Raw genomic sequence first — 20,136 nt, forward strand, 5'->3', positions numbered from 1 at the left:
TCCAACATTTATATGAAGTTGCTATGCTGACTATTACTCTACAATACGTAGAACGGCTTATTGCATGATTTGCACAAATGGTAGGCTCTTACTTCCTATCAGAGATTTCTCTTTTCCGTTTTGTCTTTTTTTTCCCCCTTTTTAAACTTCCTTTTATTTGAGTTTTCATGCTAGTTAATCTATTGGATTATGACCTTTGTGGTAGAACTTCAACCTTTTTCAAGAATTTAATTAGGAAATAATATCTCTGCATTTATTTTGACAAAGGCCTAATTCTTTCCCTGGGAAACTATATTTCCTACTATTTTAAAGCAGCAGTTTGATATTTGACCTGATGTAGGCAGTGCATCAGGGGTATACTTTTTACTACTTCTGCACTATTTCAGCTAAACTTAGCTATGGACCATGGAGACTGGAAATGAGAGGTGAAAAACTAGTGACTGACAGTAGAAATGTTGGTTAAAGTTAAACCTGGGCAGTTGCCTAGGATTACATGGGAGCTCAAGACAGGTAGAATCGAATTCACCAGTATGGAATTTAACTGCTTCGTCTGCTTTAACTGTGAGTCTGGTCTCTCTTTCTCTTCCTCTCTCATTCATCGCACACCTTAACATTTCTGCAGTAGATTAAGAAGGAATCTTGAGAAATAAGCCTCATTTGCTATACAGACACTCATTTTCATTTAGAGAACATCCCCATTCTGTGTATTTGATATGAACAGATCTTGCAGGGAGAAAATGGTATGTGATCATGTAATTTCAGACACTGTGTGCTCATCACATGGATAGGCTGAATTAATGCTGTGTAGACATTACTAGAGGTAACATTCCTTTACTTCTGAACATATAACAATGTAAACCCTATATTTCTTAACCAACTGGCAAAATTCACTATGATGTTCATGAAAGTGCGTCAAATCTATCTGATTTGCACCAACATACTGAAGGTGATTCCAAGTCTTTCTTGCACTTTAAATATTGGTAGAACCTTCCAGTAGTAGTGGGTTTTGGAGATGTAAAAAGGTTGCTTGCAGCATGTCCATCTTTTTTTTTATTATTTTTTTAAATATCTTATTGTTATTATTATGGTACAATATTCTCTGTACCCAGTCTCTTTTAACTCTCTTTTAAAAGTTGCTACCACACAGTTTGATTTAATCCAAACTTTCCCAGATGCATTAGAAGATGGTCTTAAGACAAATATGCTTCCAGTACTATGTAAGCGCAACTGAGCTCAAATACTTTTCTATATGAAAAACAATAGATACAGATGTTTCTTTTTAGCTCTACAACAGTTTTTGAAAGGGACTTTAGATGGTTTTAAACATGAGCAAAGAACAAAAACAGATTAACACACTTTAGAGATGAAGAGAACAAGGTACAAGAAGTTTCAGCAACTTGCTTTGAAAAAAAAAAAAAGGAAGTCAAAATATATATTTTGGATCTATTTGCTAGTTCTCTGGTCATCCTTTCTCCAATGAGTACACACTTTGACATTTAAGACATCTCTAGATTGAAGTTTCTTCTTCCTTTGTTGTCAATTCCAATCTCTGTCCATCTTTTTTTTTTTTTCTATAGCTTGGTAATTGCTAGTCAGAGACCACATGTAGTGTACTATATGCATTCTGGAATATGTCTCAGCTTATCTCATATAACACTTGAGGATATTTTTCCCCAGTGCATCTCAATGTTTTGCAGTTCTCTTAGTGTGCTGCCATTTGTTTTCCTTATACTATTACAGTCAAAAGTGATTGCCTTGGAGAGTTAGTTGGAAGCATGATGGGAAAGTCTCTCTCTCTCTCTCTCTTTCTCTTTAAAATCCAGTTTAACTGCTTCAGTCTTGAACTTTAATTGTTAATGGGATTTTGCTTCTTTTATCATGGTATCTTGCAGTGAACATTTGTGCACTTAAATTGCTTTCATAAATGAGTTCTAACAAATAAAATGCCCCAATCACAGCTGATACTGATTGGTGACTCAGTATCTTAAAAGCAACAAAAGTGTCAAATGTAATACTGCAAGGCAAGTCACAAAATCTGTCATGTCCATTCTCAAAAGATGACTGCTAAGAGTTCCCTACTTTTAGCAAAATAGTTTTTCTCCTATTTACACCTTGCTTAAAGGAGACTTAAAATGGATGTGGCAAGCTAAGCTGAATACAGTACGGAATGTTAAAATTGGCTTTAAATAAACTGTCATAATGATTCCTCATGCATCATAACTTCTTTATTCATTTTCTCACTCTTTTGTAATTGCTTCAAATATTAAAACACCATTGGATCTTTATGTCAAGAGAAAGAAAAGAAGGCAGAAGTATTGAGAACCTAATTCTTGTCTTCTTTCCAATGACCTAATTTTTTAGATTTTGATCTCTCCTAGCAGAGAATTCAGCTGCTCTAACTGCAGGAGCTTAATCAGTCTTATTTGAACTTGAGCTTGGTTCTAAGCCTCACATGCTAAGATCTAGTTAGAATGCCAAGTATTCGTACTGCTCTTTAGTACAAATACTTTGCTGAGGTCATCTACACGTTGTGACCAAGGACACAATGTATAGACAGGGTTAGACTTTACTATAGGCATTGGTTAACATCTGGAACCTGGCGTAAGTCAGAAATGAAAATACAGTGTCTGAAAACTACTTTTCTTTTAAAAGTACTTTTTCCTTCATGGACTGCTCCCACTGGATCATAAATGAAATAATGTTTGGAATTGACTGTTGTATCCAAGTAGAGCTCTGAATTTTCGTGCTCTCCTTTGAGTGCCCCACTTTCAGTTATTCTGATTTCACATCCAAAGAGTTGTTCTTGGATCTTGGACCAATCTATCCAAGTCTGTGGTAGTCCTGGTTGTATTTTCTGAATTAAAAATACTAAATTGACCCCACCTGTGTATGTATATATATACACATATATATGCAAGGAGTGAAAGGGAATTATTCTATGTGTCTATGAATGGACAAGGAGAATTAGGGGAATAATGAACTGCTGGTAAAGGGTTCTTTTAAAAACTTGAAAATGTTTCAGAGTTGATTCAAAGTTCAAATGTTGATCTTCCAGCATTCATAACTCTTCTGGTTAGTGAGTTTCCATTTTGTAGGGCTTTAATTATATTTGATTTGAAGGATAGAAAATGTCACTTTCTACTTTGAAAGTTAACTCACAAATATGCTTAAATATGGGAGTTTCTGAAATCCACCATACTAATACTGTCATGAAATACTTCTCTCAGTTAGAGCAGAGCTATCTATATGTGAGGAAGACAGAGCAATGGCTCAAAAGAAGAGACAAAGGAAGCTGCCACTTGAAGAACTGTGGTAATCTAGTTCGTGAAATACTGTCCCAGGAAGGCTGCCTATTCTTGGACTATGGCACTGAGTCTGTGGCCACTGCTCGTCTCTTAGTAATTTGTAAAATTATCCTCTATATGGTGAGCATTTTAATTTGACCGTCTATTTCTGATTTCTTGGTGCACCTGGAACGTTTGCATATGCAAGTATCCTCTGGCCCATGACTTCTGCAAACCAATACACTGTGTACAAGCAAAAAATGATTTTATCTAATTTATCTTTGGTATATATAAGTAAAATTGTTGGCAGTACTCTGAAAAAAATATATAAAATGATTGCCTTTATGATCTCAACACCATCATTTAATTTGTTTTAGCACTGAGAAAGTTCAAAGCTGGATTATAATTGTTACTGCAACACAGTAGAAGTCATATAATAAAAAATAATTGTCCTGCTCTGAAAAAACAGCTTTAAAACCTGACCTAGACCAAGGCGGCAACCTTGTACCACAGATCAGTGTGACGAGGTCAGGCTTCTTCTGCCTGACTTGTTACTGCCAATTAATGGGTATTGCAGTGATAGCAAAGTAAATATATTACTACTAAAGAAGAAATGCCACGAGCTAGGAGATAAGAACTATGACAACTGTTACAAAATCAAGATGTCAGCAGCAGTTATTTGGCATCTTTAGTTCAATGCCATTACAAGCAAATAAAATATTTGAACTTGAAATAGCAGTTTTACTACTCCATAGTCCACAACTTAATAGTTACAGAATTAACTGAATCTTTAGGCACATATGCCTAGCAGCTACAGTCTTGTGGGTTTTTGGTGGTGCGGAAAGTACATGAATCTAAGCTTTATTGTCAGTGCCTCCCATAACATTATTGCTATTTCCTGTTTCACTCTTTAATAATACAGGATAGGTTGGGGTTTCAAGAAGTTTTCTTCTCCCCACCAAAAAAAGTTTAAAGAATGGTTGCAATGCAGTCCAAATCACACTTTTATAAAGAAGCTGGATAGCTGCTTTTTGCATTTTCTAAATAATTTCACTTATTTCACTTAAAAGACAAAATTTTTTTCCTTATAATTTTTTTGTGCATATGTGTATGTGTGTTCTTATTCCTTTAATGACCAAATATGCACACACACAAACATTAGCTTAGTGCTTTGTAAAAGATGTTGTTAGAATTGAAATCAGTACTTAAAAATGTGGGCTAAAAGAAATCCTGTGTATGAAAAGAAGGACGATCTTTAATTGGAGTGCTACATTTATGCAGAGGAAACACATAGACATCTGGTCCTCCATGTATAGTTTTAGGAGGCATTTATTCAGGAAATCTGTTGTAGAAGCATACCAATGGATACATTTTTCCAGACTCCAGAGGAAAATGCTGTTCATCAAGAGAGCAACTAGCTAAGAATACCTCATTTTGTAACAGAGAGGCATCAAAACAAATGCATAATGGGCCAGTCCTAGCTCTTAGAATGTTTCAGTCTGTCTTTGCCTTGTCCAGAACCAATTTTATTCACTTCCAGCCTTTAAAACACTTTATAGTATTATTGTAAAGGCTAGGCCAATAATTTAGGCTCTAAATTTAATCAGTATTACCAGGAAAAATAAATCTGTCAATGTAAAGTAGCAACAGGTTAACAGTATTGTACCTTTTAAATGAAAACCAGTTATTGTGGAGGTGAACAAGAGAAAGAAACCATTAAGCATAGAATCACAGAATGGTTGGGTTGGAAGGAACCTTAAAGATCATCCAGTTCCAACGTTCCTGCCATGGGCAGGGATGCCACCCACTAGAGCAGGTTACCCAAAGCCCCATCCAGCCTGGACTTGAACACCTCCAGGGATGGAGGTGTTCTCTGGGCAGCCTGTGCCAGGGCCTCACCACCCCCGTAAGAATTTCTTCCTTATATCTAATCTAAATCTACCATCTTTTAGTTTAACCATTACCCCTTGTCCTATCACTACACTCCCTGGCAAAAAGTCCCTCCCCAGCTCTCCTGTAGGCCTCCTTTAGGTACTGGAAGGCCGCTATAAGGTCTCCCTGGAGCCTTCTCTTCTCTAGGCTGAGCATCCCCAGCTCTCAGCCTTTCTTCATCGGAGAGGTGCTCCAGCCCTCTGATCATCCTCATGGACCTCCTCTGGACTCAGTCAAAGAGGTTCATATCTTTCTTGTGCTGGGGGCCCCAGAGCTGAATGCAGTGCTCCAGGTGACATCTCACGAGAGCAGAGCAGAGGGGGAGAATCACCTCCATCGATCCATTGGCCATGCTTCCTTTGATGCAGCCCAGGATACAGTTGGCTTTCTGAGCTGCAAGTGCATATTGCTGGCTCATGTTGAGCTTCTCATCAACCAGTGCTCCCAGGTTCTTCTCCTCAGGGCTGCTCTCAACCCATTTTCTGTCAGCATCACCACCGTATGGCAGAGATATGCTGCTTCACTTTAAACCAGACCTGTGCAGTCTGTATGGCACCTTTAATTCATGGAATTGCAGATGTTTGGATCTGGATTAAACCTCAGGACATCTAATCAACTTTGAGACAGGATAAGAATAGACATTCTGGGAGCATCTCTAAGAGCTATCCAGAATTTTCAAAAAAATCTCCCTGTATAAGTGGCCTCTTCCAGTAGCTCACTACCTTTAATGTTACTTTTTTCCTAATAGCTAAACAAAGTATTTTTCCCTGTAAATAAATTCATTCATTCTTGTCCTATCCTAGACAGACCACATAGCAGACTTTTCAGCACTGGAAGATCTTTATTATGTCCTTCTTCCACCTCTCCCATAGACCAAACAATGCCTTTTCCTTCAAACATTCCTCAGAGGTTATATTTCTGAAAATTATTAGCACTCTTGTTCCTTTTCCCTGTGTGCTTCTCAACTTACCATAAAAGTCACCAAGTTCACTGGACTGATTTGCAAATAGTTTGCTAGCTGAAGCCTCACATGATCCACAGACAACAGAGCTCCTGTATTTTACTTACAGTATTCTTGATATTACAGCTCAAAATGAGATTTGCCTTTTTGTCAAGAATATACTGGCCTAGTAAGTTTATATTCCACCCTAACTTGATATCCCCATCTGCATCACTGTCCAGGATGCTACTCTGATTTTTATTTTATTTTATTTTATTTTGTTTTATTTTATTTCTTGCTCTGTGTACTTATTACCAATTACTTTGAAATTATCACTTTTTATCTGCTTTCAGCTCAGCAAAAGCAATGTGAACTCTCTCCAAAGTATTTTTGTAACTTCTTCCAGCTAATTGCTATCCATATGTTTTTAAACATATAAAATATACTCTCTTTTGTCACCAAAGCTGTTACTGAACTTATGATAAACTTTATCACTATCAAAACACCTGTGTGCCAGTAGGCCATGCCATGTGTTTCAAGGTACAGCTGAGCCAAGCAGTTGTGACTCTGCCTATTCAAATATCTAGCTCAGATGCGAAAACAGTACAGATGTTATCGAGTAGGTCAGAACCCAAGCTAATAAATGCTGGTTATATTACTCTTGAAATCCACTGTAGGTAGCCTGGTAGCTGTGAGCAGAATTAGCCTGTGTCCTGAAAAGCTTATCAGCTCAGGTTGAACTACAGCCTTGCCAACAGAGCGCAGTTCAGCTACATCAACAAATTGGTGAGGACTTGAGCATTCTTCTTTGAAAACTAGATTCTAAGAGCTACCCAGGATAATAACATTGAGGGTGCTAAGCTTCAACTGACTTAATGTGGAGCTTACCATTAGTAAAAGAACTTAACATTTTAAAAAAGCAGGTCATCCATAAGGACATGTTCTGAAGTTGGAAAATTTTATTTCAGGTTTCCTGGTATTTCATGCATGACCCTCTTCTCTGTAAAATCACCCTAAGAACAGCAGCAGTTCAGCATTTTCCTGCTGTGCATTTTCAGAGGTCCTTGGATGAAAGATGCTACATAGGCATGAACATAGCTGTTTGGTCTAGTTTGCTAAAGCAGGGAATCAAATTCAAGTCTTTTGCACTGTCTTGCAGAGTACTAACCACAGCAAAGATATTTGGCTGGCCCAGAACTAACATGTGATACTTCAGTCATATCCAGACTGGGAATTTCTTAAATCACTGTATTCTCAGGAAGCAGTAATTTTTGGACTAAGGGCAGGATGATTGTTTTGTCTTCTTGCAAAATTTTTCAGATACTGATTGTGATTACAGTATGAAGTAAGAGATCTTTCCAGTGTGATATTTATTAAATCCATCTCATATCACAGCCAAGATTAGAAATCAGCAGAACTTATAGGTCTGTCTGTTCGGAGTAGAAAAGTATTTATTTGCAGTAAGATGTTTATATAAGCAATAAAAATAAAATCAAACAGCAGAACTAGACAACTTTCAGGTAAAAGCTACCCAAAGATACATAACACTTGAAGTACTTACAGATATACTAGAATGAATTAATTTGTGTCATGCAGACAGTATTGGTCATCCGATACAGAGCTTGACTTTAAAAAAAATGTTCAGCATTTAAAACTGGTTGCAATATTGTTTATTAGTACAGAGCCTCAAGAATGAAACCTTTTAAGCCACATAGGAAGCACAAGCAAACTCCAGACAAAGGCAAGTTTGGATTTGTTTGTTAAATCTGATATGTATTTTGAGAGTATTAAATAATTTTACTCTATGATTTAACACAGCATTCCATCAGTCACCAGTTAAGAGGCAATGGGTATACTTCATCCTCTCTTGGTAATTTGTGTTCATTTGTCTTGTGAACTTCCCTCAATCATTTGTCATTAAAATCAGTCCTACTGGCAGTAAGGTTTCCATGCTGAGAGCTAGGAAGGAAAAATATTGATGATTACAGAGGTATACAACTGCTATTACTGACCCTGACTAGTTTATTTTGGACACCCTAGATTATTATTTTTAACTTTTTTTTTTCCTTTTGTGTAAAAGCTTGGGAGTGTGCTTGAAAAAACAGGTCTCCAAGGAGGGTGGAGAATGCCCATTTGTTATCTAATTCTGTCCACTGTTTAGGCAATATAATCTTGAGCTAAACAGCAAGCTTCTAAACTTTATTATTGTTGTTTATCTATATGATAGTGCACAAGATAGATTCATTTTTATCTGCACAAATGTAGTGTTACTCTTCCAGTGTAAGGGACCACAATCAAGTTGAGTTTGAGTCCTTCTGTACTTTAAAAGGAAATTTCAGACCCTACATATTTTTATCATCATATTTTCTTTGTATATTAAAACAAATTCTCTCCTTGATTTCCCTTATTAAAATTTATACAAGTGCAAATAATGGAAGTAGATCTTACTCAGAATTCTGTTGAATACACAAAGAGAATAAAAGTAACTGCTTTCAATTCTCTCAGAACTACCAGCTCTAAGAGCAAGCAACATTCATGGAGCTTTATGTTGATATATTCTGATAATGGAGTTTACATATCTTTAGCAGGTCATCCACATACAAAAAATATATTGAGGATTAATTTAAACAAACAGTATTAAGAGCACCTTTTGACACCAGTCAGCGCCCAATACTGCATAACACTGACATCACAGCTGCCCTCCTAGACAATCTGACTCTATCAGTTTCATGTTACTGCAGATTTTCTTCTGTGAGTACAGAATTGCTTGTCCCAATATTTTTTGCCTTCTGTCTTCAATAGTACTCTAACACTTCCAAGTGAATTATTTAACTAAATGCTTCCTCTCCTTTTTCTAGTTCTCATGTTACCATTAGCTTATGCTTCTCCAGTCACCAGACAGCTATATTCTCAATTCTCTCCACTTCTTCCTCTGCTTTCCATGTTAGATGATATAATCTCCAAATACTAGTAACATTCAGTGCAACTTCTCCTTTAACCCATGAGCTACTTATCTTTCACTCTCTGTCTTCCTCATCCTTAAATAGATTTTTGCCCCCCATGAATTAAAAATAACGAAGAAGGGTGGAGTATTTAGATGAAAGAAAACTGACAAGTATATAAATTTATTGCACTTGTTTGCCACATAAAATGATTCATATAGCATTAGTAAATACACTTATTTTGGAGTGCTGTTTACTAGTAGCTATACACAAGTAGAAGCACATAGCAAATCAGGAAATACTAGAGGCAATGACCAGAGGAGAACTGTCTTGTGGGAGAAATGTGGGGCATCCCAGGAGAAATGTCTTGTGGGAGAAATACGGGGCATCCCAGGAATTCTCGTGTCAATTCCGCTTTCTTTGCTACTGTGTGTGACCTTAGCAAAGCTACAGTCTCTGTGTGGTTCAGTTCCTCCTGTGTAAAGCGGGTATTACGAGAAGGATCAGAGAGATGTACACTCAGCTAAAGCTCCGAGATAAGACAGTGGTCATTAAGTATACTCCATTGGAATAACGCAGTTTTGACAAGAAAGAAACAGTTCGTTTGTACAGATAAAGCTTTCCTGGGACTTGGAATTCTATGAAAGTCTTACCCAATTTCTCCTCCAAATACAAGGTGCATTTCCTGACCTTACTGCAGCAAGCGTAAACATATGGTAGGGTAAATGTTTATATAGTTACAGAAATATTCCCAAACACTCCAATATATGCTTTTCTATTACTAGGAAGATGTTTAAGAGAAATCAAGAGATGGTAGATACAAATTACATTGCTGAGACACTGCTTAGGTAGTATTGTGAGAAACGTAACAAAAAAGTTCAGTGCAAAAAATCCACTTAATGGCTTGTAGTAAAGGCAAGCAAATGGAGATTACAATACAAGGCAACCTAGTAACGTCTTGAAGTCTTCTAATAAATGAAAGAAAAAATAATTGAATAAGTAGAACAAATAATGTAGTATAAGAGGTTACATATGAAATGTAATGGACTACAGAGATGGATACACATTGTCATTTACACCTACCTTTCACTTTTTATGTCATTTTTGCAAGTAAAATATAGTATATGATCATTTTACTTCTTATATAGTCTGTAAATCCTTTCCACAATGCAATTTACACATAAATTTTCTTTCCCAATTTAAGGCATATGTTTTACTCTTTCAAATCTTTGTTACAGAGTTTTTTATACAATATTTCTTATTTTCCACTGCAATCTCACTCTACCTACCCTAAAACACCTTTCTCCTATTTGCTTCCAAGCCCATCTCTGAAGCTTTTAAATTTCCATTTAGTTCTATACATTGAAAAAATATTTACCTTGAGATTTTAACACTAACAAAAATTAAACTAAATACAATGTAACTACTACTGAAAAGCAATCAAAATAATTTACTTTGGAGAAGAAGCATGCACAACACTATCAGTTGCATACCGGAGTAAAATGGTCACAATGTCCAAGATGGCTCTTCATTTTCTGTGTGTATGCTTTTCTTCCTTCCACAGAAGAATGTTTCTAAAAATTTTCCAGCATTTAAGAGAAAATAAGGCTCCTGATCAATTATTACAACTTTTTAGATTTTGGTCTATTTACTTTAGATTACTTCAGAATGTAACCAGCTATGAAAAGGTATCAAAGTTTTGCAGCAAAAGAAAGTTTTCTAATAACATTCCTGCATCGTTGCAGGACTTCCTTCCTTTATGAAAACAAGTCATTCATACAGTACTTTGAGAAGGCATTGACTATGTAGTGGGCAGTATTAATTCACTAACATGGGGAAGAATTTGGATATAATGAGCTCAGTCTTAGGGAGGGAAAAATCTTCAGGGCAGCAGACTGCAAGTGACTAGAAATAAATAAAAGAAAATAAATAAAAAGAGAGGATTATGAATAGAATCCAGCAAAGCTGAAGCTAGAAAAGTGACAAATCTCAAAAGGAATGAAGGAGAAAGCAGTCCATCAGGCAGAAGTCAAATATCATCACATAGCAAGAATGGGCAGGAGTCACAAGCAGGCTATCAAGAGGCATTCAGTTAACTGCTAAGAGGGATTAATACTGCTAGGAAGAAGACTGTGTTAGGCAGTTATAGGGTCACTGACTGTTGGAAATCAGTAATTAGATGAAAAGCATGCATGAAAAAACAGAGAAACTTTTAGCCTGTTATTCAGAGGAGCTGTGTTTACAGAAGTTAGATGCTCACTAAACATTAGAGCGAAAAGTATCAGAGAGAGACCAAGGAGCTGCTGCAAACACAACACTAAATAATTCACAGAGCACCATGGCAGAACAAGATGAGGCCTGTAGAAATAAAGTGAGAGACAGAGGGTATATAGCTTAGAGGGAACCTTAGGTGCTATGTGTAGAAGCCCATGGGATTTGTTCTGTGCACTTTTGGAGTGCCTACATAGGGTATGAGTTGTAAACACTCCGTGTTTTAAGACAGTGCTCACTATTGTTTCTCTCTTCCCATGTTGGAAAGTATGATGCTAATTTCCTACATTATTTACTTATTAGTAACCTGTCAAATGCCAATGCAAAATTACGAAAGACAAAGCTGTGAGGACATAAAGTATCGGGCTTGTACTACTCAAGGTGTACTACTCTGCAGGAAGTAAACTCCTGCTGACTACGAAGTTCTTGGTCTGAAAAGCCTGGTCTTGATAAACTTCTGAATTTCTTGTTCATCCTTTACTCTCATTGCTTCCCCTGCCCTGAAATACTGTTTTTCTTGCCCACCTTCAGTCTCTAGTAAGAATAGGTGGTAAGAAAATGGTAACAAGGGTTTTCCTCAGCTATTTGTCCAAGGTTTTCAGGGAATGGTGAAAAACATTCTGTCTGTGGATGCTTGTAGCTGTGGCTGACAGTTCAAATACTCCATAGTTGCCGTTTTTCCATGCTTTTGAGCAATATTGCACTAATTTTTGAGTCCATAAGTTAAAGTATGTTAGCATAGAAAAGCAGATACTTCACTTTGGGTGACTGCTTCTCACTAAACTTTGTGGGCCAAAGTGATACTCTGTCACCTTACGTGGGAGGAGAAGTAAGGAAAACAAATGGTGATGACAGAAAAAAAAAACACACACACAAAAAAAAAAAACAACACATTTTGCAAAAGTCGGCATTATTGTCATGTGGTAAACTGTATCAATATACTTGTGCTGAAAAAGAAAAGGACAGACAGTAAAATGTCTTTTGTTACCCTGATTTTTTTTTTCTGTTTCCTCTTGACACTAGCTAGGAAAGGAGAGTAAAGAGATAGAGCCAGACAATCTATTTCCAGTGTAAAGCGAGGAAGACAGAAAGGGACATGTTTAGATGTAAGTACAAGATTGCATAACTTAACAGTCCCAAAGGGAGCAGATATTCTTAAAAAAGGGTGTGGGGGGGGGGGGAGGGGGAAGAGGAAAAAAAAGCAGCTCCTTAGAGATCCCAATGACTAAGTTACCCTCCTTTTAGAAGCTTCTATTTCTCATATTAAAAACTAACAAATGGAGCAGTAACAGGGGTTCCTGAGGGAGGCTAGTAAACTGAGACCCAAAATGGGTATTATTCATATCCAATTCAGTGTGCCAAAGTGCTCATAGCTTACAGCCCAGGTTTCTCCTTTGTGCTCTGCTGAGGCCTTTGCCAAATCCCTACATACATTAAAAATACTAACCACACTCTGTACCTGTTTGACAGACTGCATATCATTGGAGAATACAAATTCAGCCTGGATACTAAGGTTTTTTTAGTGTGTAAAACAGTCATATACAAAGATGACCAGTAGTGATTAAGCTATGGTACCACACAGAAGTTCCTCCATGTGAATTGAATTAATTGATATATTAGTAGCAAAATAGCCAGGTGGGCCAGGCTAATTAAGACTATGATTGCTAATTGCCAACACTAGGGACGATATGAGTGGTTGCAGAGGCAATAGATGCAGTCTGTTTGTAACAGCTCTATAAACTGCTAGATAGTCAAGACTGGGGAAAAAAAAACGGGAGAAAAGGTTGCTGAGGATGGTAGTGTAACTCATTGTAGGCTCCATTCAGATATGCGAAAGTGACCACTACTATAGAAGATTTCTGTCATTCCACAAAAGTCTGGTTCAGTTGTCTCTAAGTGGGGTTTGAGCATCCCAGGTGTTGCACAAGACACTTTCAGTAAATAAATAAAATAAAACTAAACAAAAAAATTAAAAGGGTTTATCTCTTCCTTTTTTCATTTCTTTTTTTTTTCTGAATGTTTTATTATGTACGTAATATATTAGTACATTAGTATGTGTATGTAGTTTATTAATAAAAGAAACATGTATTGGTGCATGCTCAAAATTTTTTACTGAAGGGTTGCATGATCAAAAAGTTTGAAGTCCACTGGTCTAGTTTAAATGTTCAGAATATCCTTCTTTCAGTTTTCCAGTTCCCTGTATATTTTAGTCTCTCTGGTAAAATGGATAATGTCAAGTAGTTTGGCTGCAACTTTAGGTGCTTTTAAAGAAACCCCAAACCTTATCATGGAATAGAATGTGGTTGTTGTCATTTGTAAAACTTAAGATTTAATTCACAGGCATTTAAAACTTAATGTTTCTTTAGAGTGCCCAATAAACTATACTATACAACTGTAGAACCAAATGGGACCAAATAAATGTTATATTCAGATTGACTAAACACATGCTATGGAGAAAGTACTAACTGGAAATGTCACATCAAAATCTGGAAACTCTATTTTAATAAGTCTGTATGACATAGCGCTATTAAGCCTGAAAAATAAATAAATAAATAAATAAAATAATAATCCAGATAATATACATATTTTAGGATCCCAAAGTTTTAAAATCTTAGATTTTGTAGATCAAAGAAATTTAAAAACCATGACTTCTATGGAAGTGCTATGGATAAAATTTTTAAGCAATACCAACATTGTGAGTTTTAAAGCATTTGTTATTAAGTTAAATTAATTTCAGAAAAGCAATGTCTTTTTTTATACTGAACATTTGGTTCACCATACTTCTTCCTGTATCAAGCACTACAGAGTTCTGGATATTCCTGCTTTTATGGTTCCCACCCTCCCCCCCAACTCCCTTTCTACTGAACCAGAAAGTTTACTCCATTAAAACAAACTCTTATTCCTGTCTGTTTGTCCGTCAAAAATAGTAACCTCCTTGGATGCTGTCACAGGTGCTTTAGAGTGGACCAATTTCTAAAACATTCCAACTGCCTTGAAGGTGACATTCAGAAAAGGGGTGTTATCTTTTGCACTTTATTCTCCGTAGCTTCACTGAGGGACAATAAAAATAAAGATTTCAAATAAATATTTTAGCTTACTTGAAAGGAAACTTCTGTGTATGATTTTTTTCTTTCACCATAGCTTAAAAGGAAAATGTGAAATGTTACATGGTATCAAATAAATTCTGAATAATAATCAATTCTATTGAGTAACAATACTTGTGGTAGCGTTGCATACCCAAATGTATTTCGATCAAGATCACAAATCACATTGTCTTGTCAGTTTTTGCCAACCTACATGGCAGGTTTGTAGGAATATTTATTTCCCATGCTAGTTACATCTGTGTAGTCACGTTCAGTTTTTGTTTTTATTTTCAGGGAGGTTAACAATATACAGCAACTCTGTTGAATCCTCTCTTCCTCAACTTCAGTCTGATTTTTATCTCCTGAGCACAAAATGTTAGAGAAGTTTTTGTTGTTGTTGTTTTGTTGCATTTTGTTTTTCAATGAGCTGCCTGTGGTAATTATAAGTGCATTATTTCACTAAGAGAAGTAGATGAGATTTATTATATATCTATACACACTTTCTAGCTCAAAACATTATTTTCCACCTAATTTTAGGATCTTGTTTTGATAGATTGCCGCCAAAGGATTTGTGTAGTCTTTCATGAGATCTGCCCCATATGTCATTATGTTCATGTTTCTATGCTGCCACACAAGTTGTCACAGATGCCACATTTTTTTTTTTACTTTTCTTCCTATCTGACACATCCTTGGCATTTTCTTTCTTTCTTTCTTTTTCTTTTTCTTTTTCTTTCTTTCTTTTTCTTTCTTTCTTTCTTTCTTTCTTTCTTTTTCTTTCTTTCTTTCTTTCTTTCTTTCTTTCTTTCTTTCTTTCTTTCTTTCTCTTTCTTTCTTTCTTTCTTTCTTTTTCTTTTCTTTCTTTCTCTCTTTCTTTCTTTTTTTCTTTTTTTCCTCTTCCTTTTCCTTTTCCTTTTCCTTTTCCTTTTTCCTTTTCCTTTTTCTTTTTCCTTTTCCTTTTTCCTTTTCCTTTTCTTTTCCTTTTCTTTTTCCTTTTCTTTTTCTTTTTCTTTTTATTTTTCTTTTTCTTTTTCTTTTTCTTTTTCTTTTTCTTTTTCTTTTTCTTTTTCTTTTTCTTTTTTTTCTTTTTCTTTTTCTTTTTCATGTTTGAAATTATATGTCTTTGAAGCTCTTTTAGTATTCGTTCCTCACTTGATTGACATTGTGCATTATGTTTTACCCCTTCTGTACCAAAAATACAAGAAATAAAAATGTCACTTTCTGACCTCATGTCAAGAGCTTGTGTGTTTCTTTTGACTTGTTCTCTTAGAAACATTTTAGTTAGCTGGTTAGGACTAGATACTTCCTGCTTCAAAAATGTTAATATCCTTGCTTTATAGCTTAGAAATATTCATAGTCTGCAGCCTGAAATGTCTTCTGTTAAGCTGAGTATCGTATGCTTTAAGTGCTATATAGGTATTACATGCACAATCTTGAAATACATCCTTATATAAACTCCAGTTTGCATGAAATGCTAAAATCAGCATTTTCGGTAGTGCTTTGGTCTCACACAACATTGCTTAAATAGTTGTATGGGCAGCTTCTGTTGCCCAGTTTCAGTTTCACTGTTCTTGCTAGAATACGTATTGACTTGCAAAACAATACAGCAACACAGAACATCCACTTTCTGGGTCTGTTGTCCAACTGTGTGCCTGCAGTTCACCTCCTGAGGTCTTACACCACTGACCTATGGCCTGACAACTCAAATTTATTTGAAGCTTTTTTATCTCTCTCTCTTTCAGCTGGTGCGCTCCTCAAAGATGGAACTGAGCATTGTGCATGGAGGGACAAGATGTATCGCCTGCTCCAGGTTTAGATCAGAACTCAAACCTTACTGTTTTCCTTTGGCTTTAGCTGATTAACTGGGCTCAGCCATTAATATCTGTGAAATGTCTTGGCATCTGAAAGGTGTTATTTAAGTACAACGTGTATTGCATATACAAGTAATCTATATCTGAGTTATTTTTCTGCAGGGATGAATGTATTGGTTTTTAATTGTTATTTTTAATGGATCAGAGTAAAATATTGTTCTGTTTTATTTGATCTCTGTCCCTGGTGGGCTTTCTTTTTTTTTTTTTTTTTCTTTCTTTCCAACAGTATGACAGTTTCCTCTTTAGACTTTTAATTATGTCTCCAAGGACCTCCTGTATTAGCAATGGTGGTGGCAGTTTACCATTCTACGAGTTAACCCAGCTAGGTATTCCCAGTCTATAGCAAGTTTTACAAAGATGAGTATTGTGTATTTTTAAATTCTAGTGTAGTTTGGGGATTTACTTGCGTGACAATTTGGCTGAAATGACCGAACCACTTTTATATCTGACCACAGAAGAAACTGCCACGCACATAATTGTGTTATGGATCATCAGGTCATGGATCAGAGATGAATACGGACCTTCAGATCAGGTTTTTTCACAACATAGCTAAAGGCATTGTCCTCAGGAGATGATCTGATCACATCCGTATTTTTTGAGCTTCTGCAATAGTACTTAAATAGCTCTTAGACACTTTAGCTATCTATTTTCTTTCTCTTTGAGATTATTAGAAATAATACTGCCTTAACTACACTGTATCTTGCTGCTTTCCATTCTACCACTCATCTTTTTTATTGCATCTAAATGCAATGCTACTGTAAGAAGGAGAAAAATAAATAAATAAATAAATAAATAAATAAATGTTTCACGCTTTCATTTTCCTTCAAAAATTCTTCACCACAAGAAAAAGTCTGCCTGTCTTCCCCTGAAAGTCCAGACAAAGAGACAGACATTCCTCATCACAGACATGCAGCATATTTGTAACTGGATAATAGCAAAGGTGGTGTTAGTTATGCAACAACAACTAAAATAAATAAATAAATAAATAAATAAATAGAATTAAGCATAAATCTAAAAAGATAGCCTTAAGGAAGGCTACAAGTCACTCTGTTGTCTTGCTATTGAAGCATGTTCTTCATATCTTATTTTCTCAGTTCCTCTTACCTTGTAAACAGAACATCAACTCTAATATAAGGTAGACTGTAAGGATTCTGAGACTGGTACTGGCTTTTAAATTTTGTTATGAAATACACAATATACATATGTATAAACGTACAGTCTTAGTGAAGGTGCTTTTATTTATAAGTCACATCTGGAGTGCTAATTCCTTTCTTTAAGAAAGGGCTCAGTCTGAGTAAACTGTGAGAACAAGGGTAGTCCAACCCAAGACAAACAGTTATTACACCCGTGTTGCTGCCGGGAAAGAGAAGACCCCCCTCTTCTGGCATGAGCTGGAGTAGCTCTCAGCAGAAGATGACAATGTCCAAAACCATGTTTTGATCAAAGAGTATATAAATAATATTTCCTCCTCATCACGTACTCTACAGTTTTCTAGCATTTTTTCACTTCACATTTGCACACAACCCTTCCTCCTCCACACCAGGTCTCTGAGAGCGCAGTGAGAGTGTTCTTGCTTCCTTACCAGTGATCAAACACTCAGTGTGTCACAGCCAGATTCTTTTTGCACAGCTGTTTTCTGGTTTGGGTCAGAACATATGAAGCACTCTCTAATCCAAGCACAGAGTGGATTGAGCACTGATATTAAAAATATGCCCTACAGTCTTGATGACTGTAGAAGGAAAAGCCTTTTGATGGGCAAATTATCTTTGTTTGGGCAATACTATTGACTGCATTCTTTGATGAAGGTGACCAGGAATTCCAGTTGGTGAGGAAAGACATTTGCTAAAGGTGTTCAAAAGTCCTTCTCTATCCCACACTTCAATCATTCATGTAAATACAGGGTATTCGCTATGATAAATATGGCAGTGAGAATTCTGCCCCAATCAGACTTCAAAACATGAAATTGCACATGTATTTATCATTATCTCTTTTGCTGCCAAAAATAGTCATCTATAATATTTCCTTTTGTTTGTTTTTAAATTTTGCATTACTTTTTATTTTTCCCAGCCTTTGCAGATCATGAGTTAATGGTAGGTAGATGGAATTCTTCCCTATTAGATCATATATTTCACTCTTTGTAAGTGCAAGTTACACTAGCTTTCTGTACACCCTAATGGTTAAGAAAAAAAAAAAAAAAAGCAGCCGTGACTGACATTCACAATCTTCCTGTCATTCCAAAGAGGAAAACATTTTGCTTTGGTTTTAAAAATTGAAATCATAGATGGAGAGAAATGTAATTTTGTTCAATGTAATTCATCTGTGAGGTAGAATGCTCTCTGCAAAATGGGAGGAGTTTTAAAGACCAGGGCTATAGAGTTATCTCATTTCTACATGGTAATACCCAAAATAATATATTTATTTCCAACACATAGATAAGGTGTAAAACCAAGCACAGTTACTCTGGTAAGTGCTTGAAATGGAACGACAACCATTATCACAGATACACAACTGATACAATATTTTATCTTAAAAAGAATAGAAAAGCTCATCATTTTTGGTATTTTTCTCCTCTCTTTCAAGCATATTGCAGATCGTTTTAATATATTTTATAATTTTAATTCCATATAGCTGTCAAACCAAAATAAAATGATCTCAAAAATTTTGACATTTTAGTTGTCAATGTTTTCACTATTATTTGTATTCATTTTCAAGTAATTAACTAATCTTTGCTTAGCCTTTTTTTTGGATATGTGAAATCTGAACAAAGTATTGAAAAAAAAAGATCATAAACATTACCTTCACTTTATTTCCCTATTCTTTTCTCACAGCTGGCTCAGATCATACAGTGCAGTTTTGCTTCTGAGTTACTGCTTTCAAAATTTGTTTTATACTTAGATTAATTTCCAACCACTGCTACAGAACAGGAATTTGTTCTGGAGTTGCTGTACTAATGGGTAAAAGGAAATCTTTCCTTGCTTCTGAATACCTCCACGTTTGGAGACCTTTACTGTGTTTATGCACAATGGTCCAAATAATCTCTGTTTATGAATCATCTGTAAAGACAAGCTTAAACCATGAAAATAAATGGCTGGTATGTCATCCAGTCTCTCTCTGAAGCCTTCATTTAGGAATGTTTAACACTTGCTATCAAACTACAATAAAATTAAGGATGTCACAATAGTGGGTGGAATAGAAGGTTTATTGGGGTAGAAGGGTAAGTTTGGGAAAGAAATCAGCTACATATTTTTAACTATTTCAAAACGTACTTAAATTAAAAAGAAGCTTTGCCTTGGCAAAGCTCTCAAAGGACAGACATACAGTGTGGGGTCTATGAAAGCTAATAATATTGTCTTAATTATAATTCTGTTATCAAACTGTGACTGGAAAATAAAAATAACAATAATAATAATAAAAAAGGAACATTGATCAGCAGAAATCATAAAATTAGTTAATAGTTAGGAAACAGCAGATTAGTAATTTATCCTATCTATTGTTTATCCATCTTTATCTTCTTGGGCACTTATATGACAGAACATGTTATTTCTAGCTGCAATATTTCATAAACTGTTTCTCAAGCCTTTTAAAAGCCATTATAAGTGTATATAATAATGTTCTGTTTGCTTATTTAATGCTGGGTCAGTTCCTCTCCATTGCTCTACGAAAGCTTTTTGTGAGCAATTTTCAGCAGGTGGGTTGCAGAGTGAGGGAAGAAGGGTTTTATCTCCCATGATAGTGAGGCTAAGTCTGTTGCTGTTTTGGTAACCAGAGCTTTAAGAGGTTAGCCATCTATATTCCAATTTACTTGTGACTTCAAAG

General features: G+C 35.8%; 1 long non-coding RNA gene across 1 annotated transcript in view; it reads left to right on the forward strand.

The window, feature by feature from the left end:
- LOC121061715 overlaps positions 1–20,136 on the forward strand; it is a 35,036-nt gene that overhangs the window by 4,000 nt on the left and 10,900 nt on the right. Inside the window, exon 2 of the long non-coding RNA XR_005815226.1 lies at positions 16,192–16,259. This is a non-coding gene — a long non-coding RNA (uncharacterized LOC121061715). The remainder of the gene's footprint in view (positions 1–16,191; positions 16,260–20,136) is intronic.

This window comes from Cygnus olor, chromosome Z (assembly GCF_009769625.2).
Source record: "Cygnus olor isolate bCygOlo1 chromosome Z, bCygOlo1.pri.v2, whole genome shotgun sequence".
NCBI lineage: Eukaryota > Metazoa > Chordata > Aves > Anseriformes > Anatidae > Cygnus > Cygnus olor.